The sequence below is a fragment of the Myotis daubentonii genome, chromosome 10, assembly GCF_963259705.1.
Source record: "Myotis daubentonii chromosome 10, mMyoDau2.1, whole genome shotgun sequence".
In the NCBI taxonomy this organism is placed as follows: domain Eukaryota; kingdom Metazoa; phylum Chordata; class Mammalia; order Chiroptera; family Vespertilionidae; genus Myotis; species Myotis daubentonii.
In genome coordinates this window covers 69403121-69422646 of record NC_081849.1, presented here as the reverse complement: position 1 = coordinate 69422646, position 19526 = coordinate 69403121, and the positions used below count along the sequence as shown (strand labels likewise).

The following is a 19526-nucleotide window of genomic DNA, read 5'->3' as shown; positions in this document are numbered from 1 at the left end:
TACAATTGCCAAGATTTGGAAGCAGTCCAAGTGCCCATGAATAGATGAGTGGAGAAAACAGCTGTGGTACATTTACACAATGGAGTACTAATCGGCTATAAAAAGGAAGGAAATCTTATGTTTTGGAGAGCATGGATGGACCTGGAGAGTATTATGCTAAATGAAATGTCAGTCAGAGAAAGGCAAATACCATATGATCTCACTTAGCTGTGGAATCTAATGAACGAAACAAACAAATAAAATATAAACAGACTCATAAGTACAGAAAACAGACTGAGAGCTGTTTTAGGGGTGGAGGGTTGCAGGGTTGATAAAAAAGTTTAAGGGATTAAGGAAAAAAAAAACCTTATAGGCACAAACAACAGTATGGTGACTAAAAGAATGAAAGTGGGGTGGGGTGAGGTAGAAGAGTGTAAAGGAATAAATGTTGACAAAAGAAGACTTGCCTTTGGGTGGTAAACAAACAATACAATGTACCCATGATATATTATAGAATTACTAGAGGCACTCGGGTGTGGGGGTGGGGGGGTGTCCCTCAGCCCGGCCTGTGCCCTCTTGCAGTCTAGGACCCCTCAGGGGATGACCACCTGCTGGCTTATGCCCGTTCCCCGGGGGATTGGGCCCAAGCTGACAGTCAGACATCCCTCTGGCAGCCCGGGATCTATTAGGGGAGGTCCACTTGCCAGCGGGGAGCAGGCCTAAGCTGCAGTCAGACATCCTTAGCACTGCTGAGGAGGCAGGAGAGGCTCCCACCACCACTGCTGTGCTGGCAGCTGGCAGCCTGGCTTGTGACTGAGTAGAGATCCCCCTGTGGAGCACACTGACCACCAGAGGGCAGCTCCTGCATTGAGCGTCTGCCCCCTGGTGGTCAGTGTGTGTCATAGTGAGCAGTTATTCCCAGTCGTTCTGCTGTTAGGGTCAATTTGCATATTACCCTTTTATTATATAGGATAGAGGCCTGGTGCATGGATGGGGGCTGGCTGGTTTGCCCTGAAGGGTGTCCCGAATCAGGGTGGGGGTCCCACTGGGGTGCCTAGCCAGCCTGGGTGAGGGGCTGAGGGCCATTTTCAGACTGGCCACACCCCCTTCATGGAGGGGGGTCCTGCTAGGGTGCCTGGCTGGCCAGGGTGAGGGGCTGATGGCTGTTTGTAGGCTGGCCACAGCCCCTTCAGTGGAGGCTGGCTGGAAGCAGGTATCTGGGGTTTATTTATCTTCTAGAGCTGAAACTTTGTTGCCTTCAGCGGAGGCCAGAGCCAGCCAGGGCAGGCAGGAAGCTTGGCTTCTTCCATCGCCGGGACAACCAAGCCTCCTGCTTGCTCCAGCTCCATGGCTGCCCGCTGCTATCTTGGTTGGGTTAATTTGCATATAGTTGCTCTGAGTGGCTGGTGGGCGTGGTTTGGTGCATAGCGAAGATATGGTCAATTTGCATGTTTCTCTTTTGTTAGATTAGATACACCTAAAATCTAAAATATATATAATTTTATTAACCAATGTCACCCAATAAATTCAATGCAAATTTTAAAAATTAAAAATAAATTAAGCTAACCATAGAATTTAAATATTTAAAATGTTTATTATTCAAAATAAATTATAATTATCTGATTGAAAATATTCATAACCTATTTTTAAAAAGTATTCTGTGCATTCAAAATAATTTTTTTATTGATTTCATAGAGAAGAAGGGAGAGGTAGAGAGGGATAGAAACATCAATGATAAAAGAGAATTGTTGATTGGCTGCCTCATGCATGCCCCCCACCGAATATTGAACCCACAATCCAGGCATGCATCTCTACCAGGAATCAAACCATGACCCACAACCTCCTGGTCCATGGGTCGACTCTCAACCACTGAGCCACACTGGCCAGGACAAAATGATTTTTTAAATGTAGATCTACAGTTTTTATTCCCATTGGTACCATTTTATGTGTTATGAACCATGATAAATAGATTTTTCCCTATTTTGATATCCTCCAATAACTCAAAGTAAGTTAATACTTTACTAGCCAAACTGCTCAACAAGAACTAATTCCATAAATATGTAATGTTAAATGGGCCCCTAATATGTTTCTTCCAAGCCACTAATACTAAACCATAGAAAAAGGGGGCTTCACTGAAATCATAATCAATCAAGAGGCTTTCCAGAAGGACATCTGTATTTATTATTCATTAATAATCTGTCTATGACTGCTTCTATTTTCAGTGCTACACACCTGAAAAGGGAAACTTTTAATAAGTTGAATTTTAGAAATCATTGAAATAGTCAAGATGCTATTAGTGTATGCTGTAAGTATATAACAAATGGTGACATAAATGGGATCACATGTATTTCATAATAGAGTCCATTATTTTTTCTTTTTTATTGAATTTATTGGGTGACACTGATAATAAAATTATATAGGTTTCAGTTGTACAGTTTTATAATACATCATCTGTATATTGTACTGTATGTTCACCATCCCAAATAAAGTCTCCTCCCATCACCATTTATTCCCCCTTTGTCTTCTTCTACCTTTCACAGCCGCCCCCCTTAAATGTGTACATTAAAACAAACATAATTATGTAGTGCCATTTGGTTTTTATGTGGTGGTCTCTGTACTGAAACATAGACAAATAGAAATATGCATTAACTAGTGTTAAGATGCAGAAGTAAAAAGGACCTATAAATAAGATAACAAGGTCTTAAGTTTATTAACTCTTTGGCTTCCACCCTGTCTAGATTGTAGAAACATGGACTCTACTGAAGGTTTTAAATAGACAGAGCTTTATAAATCTCCACTGAATACAACCTCGGAATCTTTACACCTCAGCTTCCTCAGCAAAATAGCTTTCTGTTTAATAAATATCTTCTTAAAGTTTCCTAAGTCAGCCAATTTTTCTCTGTAAGAAAAATCCTTTCTTAAAAAAGCTCTTTACAATGTTCCACAATCCATTTTCTCTTTAAGCTCAACCTCCCCATTCAGAACAAATTACTTCCTTTTAGTGAATCAGAAGTGCTGTTGTAATCTTTTTATGTGGCCTATTTTTTGAGCACTTACAAATCAAATAAGAGTGTATTTATAGAGAATGAATAATAAGAGAAAGAATTAGTTCAGGTAAACATGACATTAGAAACAGTAAGAGAATTAGAATTGTATAAATTGCTTTTGAAAACTACTGCTGTATCCTACACCATCTGTGTCTACTTTGTTGATCATCAAAAGCTTATCTCTATTTGGTTTCCCTACTCTGGAATGCAGCCTGAGAATAATTTTGAATAGGCAAGCACACTCTGAAAACAAATAAAGGGTAACATTCATTGCCAAACATTTGAAGGAAGGAATGAAATGGTGTCAAAAATTGACTGGTGACTGAAGAACACTGTAATCCCCAAATCCCTAATAAGATACTAGCTGGATGAAGGAGTAAGAGGAGCCCATTGAAATAATATTTCCAGTGAAAGCACTTTCTATCAAACTGGCATTAACAGAGACTATGGGGGACATACATTTTCTAGCTTTCATATCAAAGACTGCACTTCAGAAATAATCAAAAGCACAGCTCTTGTGCCCTTATTATACCAGCCTATACTATTACAAGCCTCCAATTTTTGCTCCCAGAAAAATGTCAAGGAGACCACAATGTACCTCTAAACACTGGCTCTGTTTTATTTGATGGTGCCTTTCACGTGGTTATGGATCTAAGTGGTCCTCCCAGTCTTTTGTGTTGGATATCCATTATGATCTGGTAAAAACTATACATCTTCTCATCCAGAAACATATTCACGCACAGTTTGTCATAAAATTTTGGGGATTCATAGCTCTTTAGAAGCTACTCCATGCCCTCCAGGTCAAGGGCGCTTGCTTGAAGTGAAAAGGTAAAGGAGTGACAGATATTTTGTATTGCTGAATTAGAAAATACATTAAAAGGCAATCAATAACACAAACAGCCCCCCAAAATCTTGAAAGTGTTCTGTGTTTTGTAGGCAGAGCTCCACAATCATCTTATTCTCACTGTCACTTATATTGTCCTGGTGCACGAAATTTGTGCATGGGGGAGGGGGTGTTCTTCAGCCCAGCCTGCACTCTCTCCAATCTGGGACCCCTCGAAGGATGTCCTACTGCTGGTTTACAGGGATCGTGCCTAAACCGGCAGTCTGAAATCCCTCTTGCAATCCGGGACTGCTGGCTCCTAACTGCTCACCTGCCTGCCTGCCTGCCTGACTGCCTGATTGCCTCTAACCACTCTGCCTGCCGGCCTGCTCACCCGCAACTGCCTCCCTGCCGACAGCCTGCTTGCCCCCAAATGCCCCCCCACCAGCCTGATCACCCCCAATTGCCCCCCCTGCTGGCCTGCTCACCCCCACTTTCCCTCCCCACTGGCCTGATCACCCCCAACTGCCCCACTGCTGGCCAGCTCACTCCAAACTGCCCCCCCCTGCTGTCCTAATCACCTCCAACTGACCCCCATTGATGGCCTGCTTGCCCCCAACTGGACCCCCTGCTGATCTGCTTACCCTCAACGACCACACCCCCCACCAGCCTGATCACCCACAACTGCCCTCCCCTCTCAGCCTCTAACCGCCTCTACCTCGGCCCCTCCCCCCACCATGGCTTTGTCCAGAAGAACATCCGGAAAGTCTCCTGGAAGGTCTCTCAGTCTAATTAGCATATTCCCCTTATATTAGTATAGATAAAGGCCTGGTGCACGGGTGGGGGCCGGTTGGTTTGCCCTGAAGGGTATCCCGGATCATGGTGGGGGTTCCCTTGGGGTGTGGGACGGCCTGGGCGAGGGGTCTGTGGTGGTTTGCAGGCCGGCCATGCCCCATGGGGTGAGGTTTCCCACTGGGGAGGTGTGGCAAACTGGGTGAGGGACTGAGGGCTGTTTTCAAGCTGGCTACACCCCCTTCAGGGTGGGGGTCCCTGCTGGGGTGCCAGGCCAGCCTGAGTAAGGGGTGGATGCTGTTTTCAAGCTGGCCAAACCCCCCAGTGGGGAACCTCACCCCATGAGGGTGTGGCCAGCCTGAGCGAGGGGCTGAGGGCTGTTTCAGGCTGGCCACACCCCCTTCAGGTTGGGGGTCCCCACTGGGGTGCCTGGCCAGCCTGGGTGAGGGGCTGATGGCTGCAGGCTGGTCATGGCCACTGGCAACCCAGGCTCCCAGACCCTCCTTGAGCGGAGACAACAGCGGCTGGAAGCAGGTATCTAGGATTTATTTATCTTCTATAATTGAAACTTTGTAGCCTTGAGCGGAGCCCAGAGCCAGCCAGGGCAGGCGGGAAGCTTGGCTTCTCTATCGCCAGGGGCAACCCAAGCCTCCTGTTCACTCCAGCTCTGTGGCTGTGGCCATCTTGGTTGGATTTATTTGCATACTCGCTCCTGATTTGCTGGCGTGTGTAGCGGGGTACGGTCAATTTGCATGTTTCTCTTTTCTTAGATAAGATTACCTAAGGGTAGGTGGGTCATTGTGAAAGGATCATTGGGATACAGACTGACTCAAAGAATGGCCTACATTCCATCACCTAGCTTTTAAGCTAAAACTTAAAACATGTAGCCTGACACCTTAACTGTATTTAGGGAAACATTAGTTTCTAGGAATGCTATCTAGGAAAGCAAGAGATATTGGTTAAATGTGTCCCTTCTCTGTTGGGTCTCCTCATTTCACCTAAAACTCCTAACTGACTCATAATCCTCAGCAATTATGTGTCCTAATGTCTGCACTTTATTTTGAAATGCATCAAGAATAAAGGGATTGAGGGATGATACAGGAAAAATAGGTTTTGGGTATGTAATGGAGCAAATAACGTAAAATGTTAATGGTAGAATCCAGGTATATAGATGTTCAATGTAAAATTCTTGCAACTTTTTAAGATGTTTAAATATTCTTATAATAAAAATTGGGGAAAATATAATGAAAAGGGAAGAGATAAAAATATCACAAAAGAAATAATACAAATTATTAACAGTGCTTATAGCTGAATGAGAGAACTATGGGTGATATCTTTTATTTGTAATTTGGGGATTTATGATTTATCTGTTTTCTTTATTTTCTAAAAATACATTTTCAGGTAAGAAATAAAAACATATTTTATTAAGGACTTAGAAGTCAGACTGCCATATATTAGGCTGCTGGAGCCGAGGTTTCAGGTTGGGGATTGATACTGGATGAGCTTAGAGAGTAGATGTGGGGCTGTATCTTTCTAGGGGATTTGATTTATCTTCAAGGTAACTGAGTGGGGGGAGAGAATGAGCCTAAAGGGGCTATGTAAAGTAATGGTATGATAATATTCAAGTGTTTTTTATAAATTCTAAAAACAACAGAATGAATTGTGACGGAAGAAGAGATACAGTGTATATGAGGCTGATGAGGAAACCTTGTAATCTACCTACCAAAACCTTCAGTAACTTTGGCCAGTTATATAGCACAAGTCCACAGCACACACACAGCCACAGTTGCTTTGTTTCAGCCTTTTAAACACCCATTAACAGTAAAAATACAGTAACAGAATCATTCTAATAATTATTTGTCTTTCTGAGTTTCATGCCACCTTCCCCTTAAACAAATCCAGTAAAATCAATCATTTTTTCCAGGAACATAAAACATCAGCATCCTATATAATAAAAGGCTAATATGCAAATTGACCAAACAGCAGAATGACCAGCCGCTATGATGCGTGCTGACCACCAGGGGGCAGACACTCAATGCAAGAGCTGCCCCCTGGTGGTCAGTGTGCTCCCACAGGGGGAGCGTCACTCAGCCAGAAGCCGGGCGGGCTCATGGCTGGTGAGTGCAGTGGTAGTGGTGGGAGCCTCTCCCACCTCCTTGCAGTCAGGCATCCCCTGAGGGTTCCTAGACTGAGAGAGGGTACAGGCTGGATTTCGTGCACTGGGCCTCTAGTTAGAAAATAATATATGTATAATTTTTGCATCACAGTAAGAATTTTGCCCTTAAAATATTATAATATTTTATAATATTATAAAATATTTTATATTTTAGAAATATAAGATATTTATATTTTATACAAATATAAATATTTATATAAATATTTATATGCTTGTTAGTAGGAGGCTGGAACATAAAATATTTATATTAATGTCAAACCACCATCAAGACAGTTATTACTTGTCATGTTTTGAGTAGCAGACTCTGAGTATCTGTAACTATAAGATCAACTTCTTACCATTAAATAAGAAAAGTTATCTCTTTAACTGAAGTATAACTATTGAGGAACATCCTTAAAACATGAGGAAATGACATATTTTTATTTAATATAATGTTTCAACTGTTGGAGTCATCTATTCTAAAATGGTAATTGACTGATAAGCAAAAAAGTCACAACAAACACCAGTATTTGTATTCTAAATTCATATACTGTCTCAGTAAATGTACAATGCACGATCAACTGTAAACTTAATGACATAAATGGATTGGGCCTATTTTCCTCATATCTTCTAAGAACAATAGATGATATCATCTATTACTTATGACTGAGAATTTGGACAGTGATCAGAAGCATTAAGATAAAGACAAAATATGTCTGACAGACTACGATCTCTCAATACAGCAACAAATGAAGCAACATGTGATCACTGTGGCTGCAAGAGGCAAATGGAAGTTGGTGCCGTCATCTGAATCTGTTTTCCTTTGTCCTTACAATAGGTAGAAACTAGAAAGTAAATTCAGACATTCAAATACTATCCCAAAAGCCTCTGATTGGGCCAAGTTAGAAAGAACACTAAAACCTGAGGAACCAGGAATAAAGCCGTTTCCTGAAGAGGCCTGTGTTTTTCACCTACCTCAGCTAGCCATTATTTGAAGAAACAAGGCAAAATAATGTGGCATATTAATTTCCTGTGTGGCTTCAATTATTCATTCTCTCTCTATTCATTCCCCTTGTCCAGAGAATCCCGAGTCCTTCCTGGAAGGGTGAAGTGCACGTGGCCATCCTGTGTAACTTGCTTTGGAGGACAGCATGAATCCGAAAGTGACAGTTGCAAACCTAGTGTCAAAGGTGTGTTCCCACGTTCCTTCTTGCACTTTTGCCATTGTCACGAGGACATGCCCAAGTTAGACTGTTGGTACTAAGCAAAGGATGAGAAACGTGTAGGGCAGGGTCCTGGCGGCTAAGGCATGTCAACCAAACCCTGTGAAGAACAACGCCCAGGCTCACCTTGCAATCAGGTGAGTGCTTCCGGCAGTGCCAGCAGAACCAATGAACCAAGCCCAGCCTGGGTCAGCTGAGACCTTCACAGATGTTCTTTGTTGTAGGTCACAGAGGTGTCATCATGGTGACACAGCAAAAGCTAACTGATAACATAGCTTCACATCTCTGCTTTTAGCTGCCCTATCTTCATAAACAGGTAGTAATGGTTTCAACGGCCTGTCATCAGAGCTATACAAATCTGTAATGCATAAAACGTACCAAACTTGCACTGCCTATTTCAAAATGATTGGCAAACAAGTTCCTATCCTTTGATTTGTGCGCGGCAGTTCTCTGATTTTTTTTACTGGTATTTTAAATGTGATAAAAATTACATTAGAATATAGATCAATATAAGATATTTCCTTGTTAGAGAAAGTCAGGCCTCTACATTATTTGATGGCACCACATATGAGCAATCCTGATGAAAGACTTTAATAAAAGTGAATGTCTGCAGAGCTCCCCTGAAGTTTTATGCTCTTTTCAAGTATTGTTTAATAGCAATAACAACTAACTGAACCATGATATAGGAGAAAAACCTTAAATACACTATAATTTTAATTTCTTTATGCAAAATATTCAACACACTCTAAATTACCTGCTTGTTTTCTACTGTGTTGGTCCAAGTTGTCTTTTTTTAAATATTCCAAGCCATACATTTCTTGATACACTTTGTAAAACCATTCAATCATTACGCAACTTATTAGAATGCATTGGTTTTCTTAGTTCCATCTTACAAATAATGCTTCAGAATTATTCAACAGAGAGGATACAATTTTGGATGACTCACACTCTCACAGAACAAATCTTTGTAAAACATGTGGTCACTGATGATTGCCTTTATGTGAACTGCTAAGTAAATGCAGATATATTTAAACGCACTCTGCTTTCTTCATAATTTTAAATTTATTTATGGGAAATGAGGGGAATAGCCTTTTTTAAAACACCATTTCACTTATCTTAATATTAGAACATTTGTTTCTAATGTACATAGCCAAAAAATTGCAGGAAAAGGTGGAACAAATATGTGTGAGGAGGCAGGGAGAAGGAAGGCTCTTTTTAAAATAGAAAGAGAAGTACAAAGAGAAGTAGGATTATACACTGATATACAATCCCATATACCAATGGTGTATCAAATGTGCTAATACCTAAATAGTATCACATATACAGTTAAATTTATATTCTGAATACATTCCCTAGAGTGCTTTGAAAGTGAGAAAATATAGCAGTTAGGTTTCCAATGAGTATCTAAGAATATTATTTTTTCTGTAAAAGAAATGCAGAGATATATTTTGCAATTGGTTAGATACTTAGATACTTATTCCAAAAGTTAGAGTAACATCATTTTAGAGGGGTTATACCTTAACAGAGATTAATATTAGGGGGAAGTGGCCAGAAGCTTACATATTTGAAAACATTGCATCATCAGATTTAAATGTCAAAACAATCTGCAATATATGCATTATCCTCATTTTTACTAGTGAGGAAATTATCTCAGAGAGGTTACAACCCCTGGTGCAGCAGTTCTCAACATATGGTCCACAGACCTCTGGGATCTTCAAGAACCTTCCAGGGAGCCTATGAGGTCAAAATAATTTTCATAAAAGTACCACCAGTAATACATTATTTCCCTTTCCCAATCTGTTGACTTTGCATTCTGGTACAAAAGCAATGGTGGGTGGAAGTGCTTCTAACTTATCACAAATCAAGGCAGTGGCACCAAACTATACGAACAGTCACTCTATTCTTCACCACCAGGCACTAGGAAAAAATGCAGTCATTTAAGCATGTCCATGATTAAACAGTAAATATTTCATTACACCACGATACTTGTCTAAGTGTCTTTTTAATATTCAGGGTGACATCATGGGAAATGCACATAACTCCCTCTGTCTCTTATCAAAGTATGATCATTGTTTCAAAGAAGAGTGTCTGTGCAACTGCTTGAGTTGCAAGCTGAAGTGGCCACTTCTTTATAGATTACTATTTTTACTTGAAAGAATGACTCAGACTTGGCATTTGGCAGACATTTTCTCAAACATAAACAAAGTCAGCCTGTCACTTCAAAGGAAACAACTGACAGTGATTGTTGCCAATGACAAAACTTGAGCTTTTGAGCTAAAATTAGAATTTTGGGAAGCTTCTATCAACCACTGTCAATTTGACAGCTTCCCAATACATGGAGTCTTTTCTGATTAAATTGGTGGTGAAGTTCATGATGTGATTTTTATAATGTAGAGAATCGATCTTTGAAATATCTGAATAATTCAGTGAAGTGAGTAGTGCATGATGTTACAAACTCATATATGTATAGAAGATCCTTCAAAGTGCAAGTTGCAGCAATGGAATTAAATCTAAGTATGATAAGTTCATTGATATGGTGTCCAATTCTGCACTGCAACTAATCTTTAAGAAACTACTGCTTAGCAAGTGTTGGTGTAGCATTATTGAAGAATATTGACAAATATCTGAAAAGGTATTAAAATACCTTTTATCCAACTGCATATCTGTGCTGGGACATATTTTCTTCATCTACTCCAACGCTGTATTATAACAGATAAAATCCAAATAAGAGAATCCAGGTGTCTTCTAGTAAGTCAGACAATAAAGAGATTTGCACAAATGAAAAACTATATATTCTTTCTACTATTTGTTTTGGAAAATGTAGTTATTTCTCATGAAACATGTTATATTAATGTTAGGAAGTAATGGGTTTATTGTTGTTATTTAAATAAATTAATGTTTCTAAAAATAATTCCATTTTAATTCAAGCATAACAAATATTGATAGAGATAAGTCATATTTTTAAAAGCCTTTTGGGGGTCCTTAATAATTTTTAATAGTGTAAATGAGTCCTGAGACCAAAGCATCTGAAAACTGCTATCTTAGAGTTAATGGAAACTGTATTAAAGGCCTGCTTAGTCTGACCCAAAGCCCATTGTTTTTCCCACTTAACTGCAATGAATTTCATTACAAATATACCACAGAGCTTTACACCTCAAAAAATAAAAATAAAGACATTATTCCCTAAATGTAACAAAGAAAAAAATTTTGGCACCAAAATGATTTAATGTTATTCTAAATATATTTGATTTTTATAAGCCATATAACATATGCATGACTCATATTTAAAATAATTTAAATGACATTTATTACTATTATTTAAGAAACAGAGACCTGAAGCAATTTCCCCTATTTACCTGAAATGTGCTACATGGAAAAGCATATGATTTTTTAAAATACTGAGAATGTAGTATTGGAGCAAAGTGAATCATGCTTTAAGAATTTGTTTAATTAAGTTAAAAATTGCATATCCTTAAAACTTGCTTTTCTAATATTTGATGGAATATTTTAAGTTTTTTTCCTGATAAAACATACACAACCATAATTTTTTAGATATACTTCTAAGCAGGGCAGTTTATATCTTTTTAGGTAAGCACATCTGACTTGTTAAATAAGTCACATTATATAGCATGTATGCCCATTTTCCCATTATCAAGAATATCTGTCCACTTAATTAATCTTTCTGTCTCAATAAAACTGCTGACTAATATCAAATTTCAAAGGCTCATTTTATGATATTGGTACGATTAAGGATGGTGTGATGATTTTAAAAATAAATTGCTTAAGCTTCATACACAGTGATATCTAAAGGGATCTTCATGATGGAAAAAGAATGGTTCAAGTAGAAAGTTGTCTTTAACTTCATCAGCATATACAATAGAACTTTAATACTTATCTGACCAATAACTTAAATATTGAGAATAAAATGGATGAGCGAAATGTGTTACTGAAGAATGTTTCATATAACTTAAAACTCCATGGACCTTAGATGAAAGATCATGTATTTTTTGGAGGGGAAAAAAGAAAGAAAAATAATAAGAAAGGAGAGAGAAATAATATGCTGCTACAGCAAAAGTGGGTAAATAAGAGATGAGAAAATACATAAAATACAAAAAAGAAAAGTAAATAAACCATTAAAAGATCTACCGCATCTCCATAAGACTGCTTACAGATAAAAACAAGAAGAAATTTAGATATCACAAATATAAAGAATCCAAGAGATAGAAAACAAATTTGGACAACGTATGAAGAGATATTCAGCTCAGCTGATTAGTCAATATCTAGACCTCAACGGGACCTGAAAGAGCATTGATTTTGCTTTTCAAGTATTAATTTTTTAAAGCAAGTGAATGCTTTTTTCCTCAATGTAATTGTATATGAAATCGTAATCCATATAACAGAAAGAAGTATAGCTTGACAGATTTCACACAAGTCATAGAGAAAGTATGAGTTATTAAAATCCAGGTGAAATTTCCTCTTATTGGGTAATCTGAGAAGCTTAATGGAAGAGGCAGCATTTGAATGGGTTGAAACAATAGAAAAAATTTCATGGGTGTGGGGTGCCAATTTCACATAAAAGAAATAGTTTTACACAAAGGCATGGAATTTCCGATTTTGGCTAAAGAAATGGTGTGTTTTAGAGGAACAGAAAAAAAACAAATTAAAGTAATAAAAGAACTACTAATAAAATGAAGCCAGATTATAAAAAGCCTAGCAGGTCAGATAAAAGAGCACATGGGCTATAATTTAATGACATTGAGGGACCCTGATTTATAAAGTCCAGACTGCAAATAGAGTCTAAATTAAAAAAAAATAAGATAGTGAGTACTCATTCCATTGCCTTTCAATAATAAACAATATAGAACCTTTTTAATTAGAAGTCTCCTGTTAACATAAATAGGTTCAAATCTTAGCTATGCTTCCTAACATCAGAAAAGTTGCTTAACTTCTATATATCTCAATTTCATCATCTCTAAAGTAGAAATACTAATTGTATACTGGAGTTGTTTAGAATTAAATCAAATAATGCAGGAAAAGCAAAATACTTGGCATCACACAAGCTCTCTATGTGATATATTCATCTTGACACCAACACGCTTATACACACAAATTGTTACCTATAATTTGTTACTTATCTTGACAGCCATGACAAACAAGGACCCACAGATTTTACCTTATCACAAAGTGGGTTTTTTTTCCTAATTACTGATCCAAGGATAGTAACTACTACCTGGAAAAAAATCTGTGGCAAATGCCTTGGTGAGAAAAACATACATAGAAATCTGAATGCTTTTCATGAGACACAGAATTCAAAATAAATAAATGAAAGATTAATAAATAAAATAAAATAAAACAAGCCCTTGCACTGACCAAAAGACTTTTCCAAGGTTACCGAGACAATTTCTCTATGCCTTATTAGTTAGTGAATACAGAAGTCACTGAAAGAGGTCTAAAAGGTTGCCCAATCCATCTCTCTCCTCCAGCTGGAACCATAGTGACACAAGAGAGACTCACGGAATCCCTTGACCATCGATTTTTAAAACCTACAAAGAAATTGATTTTTCAATTTCCCATGTAACCTTTTCCATGGCTCAATGGCCTGCTGTGTGAGAAAATCCTCATTGCCTATTAAATCTGGATCTCTTATTTGTCCTATCATGTTCTGATCTTAGTGCCAGAAGTCATCCAGTACTGAAATTTTAAAAATCAATTTAACAAACATTAGAAAAGATTCTGCAATTTACCTTCATCCTGAATAATTTTCTGATAAGACTCCAATAAGATTCCAATACCATTTGCTTACTCAAAGTTTGACTGAGAATGTAGTTAATGACTGTATTTCCTAAAGATGGCCACAAAAGTGTCTCTCATTTCAGATGTTCTAGAATCTTGCCTCTCATCCATCATGAGGTTAAGTATATTGCCCTTCCTTTAAGTCTGTAGCTTTTCTGTAAGTGATGCAGTGCGATTTCCAAAGTAGGGTTAGAAAAAGCCATTCAGCTTCCTTCTTGCGGGTAAAGGACCCTGAGCCAGCATGTAAGTAATGTGGGTGTCCTGAAGCTTCCACGCTATGAGGGTGCCCAGGGTAGCCCATGCAATGAGACCACCTGGGGCAACCCTGAGACTACATGCCCAACCAGTCCACTGCTATTCTAGCTCCAGTCACCTTGGGGCTGCAGCTGCATAAGCTCCCCACATCCGAACTCTCCAGCCAAGCCCTTCTCAAAATCTTGACCCACAGAAATCATAAGAAATAATAACACGATTATTATTATTTAAAATCACCGTGTTTCAGGATGATGTTTTATGCAGTAATAGTACCTAGAACAATCCTTTTATTAGAAGACTGTAGAGATGTACATAGAAGCCAGCGATTTTCAACTGGTGTGCCGCAAGAATTTTTAAAACAGGCAATACCTATTTAGTCAGGGGCACTGACTTCTTTTTCCCTTAGACTGTCAAATTAAAAAATGACAACAGCCAACACAATAGCTATCCAGTGTGAATGAATCAAGATTATACCTTTTTTTTTCAGATCGGCAAAAAAATATAACATTTTTTGTTGTGCTGCAGAAATTTAGATTATGTGCACTATGAGATATTTTTTTATTTAAAAAGGTTGAAAAATCACTGGTCTAAGCTATAGGTCCAGTACTAGTAAAGAAAAAGTTGATAAGCTACAATCAACATGCAGAAAGGGACCTACTATTTTGTTTTAGTTTTAATTGAATTTATTGAGGTGACACTGATTTAAAAAGTTATACAGGTTTCAGGCACACAATTCTACATCATCTGTGCAGTTATTGTGTTCACCACCCCAAGTCAAGTCTCTGCCCATCATCATTTATCCTTCCTATACCCTTCTCTACTCTCTACCCCTCCTCCCAGCAATCCACACTGTTGTCCTGAGAAGGCTAAAAATGCTAACTCCAATGTAGCCATGATATTTGGGGGACTAGCCATCTGAATCTGTGCCAGCAAGCCCAGTGTACATTCTTGATAACCTATAATTAAATCACTGCCTCTTTCCCAGAAACTGGTCTTGCAGAACCTATTACCTAAATGCTCACATTTCACAGAGGCCATAAACTGAACAGTGCACAGCCCCGGAGGGGCGGGAGTTATTAGTGCTGACGCCAGGCCAGACCATTAGATATGGCCTGGAGACCCCCAATACCTGGGGCCTTTTTGCAAAGCTCGCCAAAAGGACAGGAAGCATAATCCATATTTGAGGGTCAAAGACACCAGAAAGATATAAAAGAGAAGCTCCCTGCATGTTACTTTGCTCAGACTTGGGAAGTTATTCCGCTGAGTCCGCTGGCGTAATAAACAGTGTAACTCCTGAAAGCGTTGCTTGGTTTTTCTCTGGTCTTCTGCAACAGTCCATGTACATCAGTTTTTTTTATTTTTTGTTTTTGCTCAACCCTTCAACCCACCCCAACCAGCCCCCCTGCCTCCTGACAGCTGTCAGCCTGCTCTCTACCTAGGAGCCTGTTTCTATTTTGCTTATTAGTTCATTTTATTCATTAGATTCCACATATTAGTGAGAAGATATGGTACTTTTCTTTCTCTGACTAGTTTGTTTCACTTAGCATAATGCTTTCCAGGTTCAACCATGCTGTTGTGAAGGGGAAGATTTCTTTCTTTCTTTTTTTTTTTTTTTTTTTTTTTTACACAGCAGAGTAATATTCCACTGTGTACAGGTACCACAGCTCCTTTATCCACTCATCCACTGATGGACACGCTGATTGCTTCAAATCTTGTCTATTGTAATAAGGCTGCTATGAACATAGGGGTGCATGTATTCTTTGCAGTTAGAGTTTCAGGTTTCTTCTGGTATGTTCCCAGAAATGGAATCACTGGATCATAAGGCAGTTCCATTTTTCATTTTTTGAGAACACTCCATACATGTTCCATAGAGGCAGCACCAACCTGCATCCCAACAGTGCACAAAGGTTCCCTTTACTCCACTGAAATTTTAAAAATCAACTTAACAAACATTAGGATAGATTCTCCACATCCTCAGCAACACTTGTTTGTTCATTTATTGATGATAGCCATTCTGACAGGTGTGAGGTGATATCTCATTGTGGTTTTAATTTTCATTTCTTTGGTGATTAATGATGTTGAGGATCTTTTCATATATCCATTGGCCATCTGTATGTCCTCTTTGGAGAAGTGTCTATTCAAGTCCTTTGCCCATTTTTTAATTCCACTGTTTGATTCTTTGGTGTTGAGTTTTATCTGGTCTTTATAAATTTGGGATATTAAGCTTGACAAATATGTTATCCCATTCACTGGGTTGTCTTTTCATTTTGTTGATGGTTTCCTTCGCTGTGCAAAGGCTTTTTAGTATAATGTAGTGACATTTATTCATTTTTTTTATTTTGTTTCTCTTGCCAGAAGAGATATATCAGAAAAAATATTGCTATGAGAAATATCTGAGATTTTTTCTGCCTATGTTTTCTTCAAGTGTTTTCATGGTATCTGGTCTGACTTTTGTCTTTAATCTATTTTGAGTTTGTTTTTGTGTATGGTGTAAGATGGTGATTTAATTTCATTTTTTTGTATGTATATGTCCGATATACCCGACACCATGTACGGGCCCTATTATTTAAAAAAAAATGTACTTGCCCTCGCCGGTTTGGCTCTGTGGATAGAGCGTTGGCCTGCGGACTCGGGGGTCCCGGGTTTGGTTCCAGCCAGGGGCATGTACCTTGGTTGCGGGCACATACCAAATGGGGAGTGTGCAGGAGGCAGCTGATCGATGTTTCTCTCTCATCGATGTTTCTGGCTCTCTATCCCTCTCCCTTCCTCTCTGTAAAAAATCAATAAAATATAAAAATAAAATAAAATAAAATAAAATAATTACATAAATTAGTTCTTCTTTAAAAAAATAAATAAATAAATGTACTTTATGAGTTGAAAAGCATCTGATGTGGTTTGTAGTCTGTAAATCACTACATAAATGCTAAATGGTTTGGCTAATTGATGTCATGATTTCTACAATATGAATACAGAGCTTCTGAAAAAGAACTTTCCACATTCCACAGTGGGAAAATATCTTCTTTTGATGTCTTCCTTGATACTCCTAGAAAGTGTTAACTATTCCCTCTTCTGAGCCTTCATTTCTACTACTTTCATTTCTTGCTTTGCTACTACTTTAGTTATGAGATACTAGAGGCCCAGTGCACGAAATTCTGCACTGGTGAGCGGGGAGGGCTCAGCCCGGCCTACACCCTCCTGCAGTCTGGGAGCCCTCAAGGGAAGTCTGACTGTGGAAGCGCACTGACTACCATGGGGCAGGTCCTGCATTGAGCATCTGCTCCCTGGTGGTCATTGCGCATCATAGCGACCAGTTGTTCCACCTTTCAGTCGATTTAAATATTAGCCTTTTATTATATAGGATAATTCTTAGTTTATTTTTTTTCATGCCTATCTCCCATACTAGACAGTAACTTCTTTGAATACAGTTCCATGTATTATTTTTCTGTCTCTAGATCATAACATAATACTGTTACATAGTAAGCATTAATACACATGAGGTGAATGAACAAATGGACAAACAAATGAATAAATATTTTCTGGCAATGTATTTGGGTGTGGCCATATGCTAAAAACCCTTTAAGTATAGGTGAACAATTTGATTTCAGCTTTTTGAAGACTTAGCAGCCTCGAAAAGACAATAAGAAGCCTGCCTTCCCCTTTTAATGTCCACATTGAATAGTTCCATCCCAATGAATCATTTCTGGGAAGTATTTTCTTGCTATTCATTTGCTTTTTTTTTCTATTGAAAAAAATCTCAGAAACTCTGAAACCCTCACCTTCCTCTGATTATACAATATTTCTTACCTATCTGCTTTTTTTGTGTACATGTTTATTTTGTTGTCAATTCAAAATTTGGAATATTACAAAATTATTTCATTTTGTATATGGGAATGAAGAAATGCCAAAACTCAATGCTCTTTTTTCCCCCCTTTAAATCACAAAATTTTATGTACATATTTTAACAGGACTAAACATATAATAATTGAAATGTGTTTTCAAAGAGGTCTTAAAATATAGTAATATCCATTTTTGTTAGGCAATTGCTTTACAAATGAGTCATATTTTCTCCCATGCCAATTTTTGAAGGGAAAATATTGTTAGTCACTACTACATTTTCTCTTATTTGAATAGCAGTCACATCCTTGTTTAATATCTTTAAATTAAATCCCATTTGAAATGTATTGTCTCATCTCCTCTTTTTATTCTTACCTCAGAGGCTAATTCCTGTTTTTATTGGCATTTCACAGGCATTCCATATTTAGTGTCATTTGAAATTATCTGGTTAATCTGGCTGATTCATCTTGCAGAATATGAATTAAGATGTTTCAATATTACAACATAACATTAGTTCCTTCATTACCTACTGATCCCACCTATCATAAAGAATATTCTCATTAATTTAGCATTTTTTTTACATTGTGATTTATATAAAATTATGGTTGCTAGTAATTTTGCATATGTCTAATTCTATGAAAAAAATCTCTTCCATTAAGCATTTGTACTTAATAAGTTGGATGTGTTATTTTAAGTAATTTTTGGATCTTCAAGGAGAGAATGCCCTTTCTACATTTTTTTAAAACTTAGAAATGAACTGGATTTAAAACTCTAGCCCTAACTGGTTTGGCTGAGTGGATAGAGCATCGGCCTGCAGACTCAAGGGTCCCAGGTTCAATTCCAGTCAAGGGCATGTACCTTGGTTGCGGGCACATCCCCAGTGGGGAGTGTGCAGGAGGCAGCTGATCGATGTTTAGAAACTTCAATGTTTCTAACTCTCTATCCCTCTCCCTTCCTCTCTGTAAAAAATCAATAAAAATATTTTTTTTTAAAAAAACAACTCTAAAAAATTTTAGTGATATAAGCAGTCCTTCTGGATAGGAACTAATAGTAAAAATACTTACAATAACGTAGCCTCCTTTTATTGTGAACTTACAATGTGTTAAGTATTTTCCCAGGCACTTTCATACTGATAATTATAGCTAATTTAGCTTACCATATATCAGGACCACTCTGGTGCTAGTACATTAACATAATTAATCACCACTACGACTCAGAAGCTGGATACTTATTGTCCTCATGTTACCCAGGAGGAAACAAAGCACAAAGTCAACCAACTTGTAAGCAGTTCAGCCAAGATTAAAACCCAGACTCTTATCCTAGCTGGGTGGCTCAGTTGGTTGGAGCATTGTCCGGTACATCAAAAGGTTGTGGGTTTGATTCCTGGACTCTCAAACCTCAGGGTTTTAACTATGTTCTTTTTCCTCTCATGCATGTTGCACAACAACCCGATTAGTTTATTATTTCAGCCCCATTTTACATATAGCAAAATGAGAATAGAGTAAATGATAGCTCCAAAATTCCTGTGGCTGCTGAGTCCTGAAGCTCAGACGTGAACCTCTACCTGTTTGGTTGCAAAGCCTAGGTATTCTCTATAGTACTATGAAAAGATCCAATGATAAAAC

General features: G+C 38.2%; 1 protein-coding gene across 9 annotated transcripts in view; it reads right to left on the bottom strand.

The window, feature by feature from the left end:
- The window catches only part of MAGI2 (membrane associated guanylate kinase, WW and PDZ domain containing 2), a 1174807-nt gene that overhangs the window by 597024 nt on the left and 558257 nt on the right, over nt 1-19526 (bottom strand). The gene's annotated exons all lie outside the window — the stretch shown is intronic.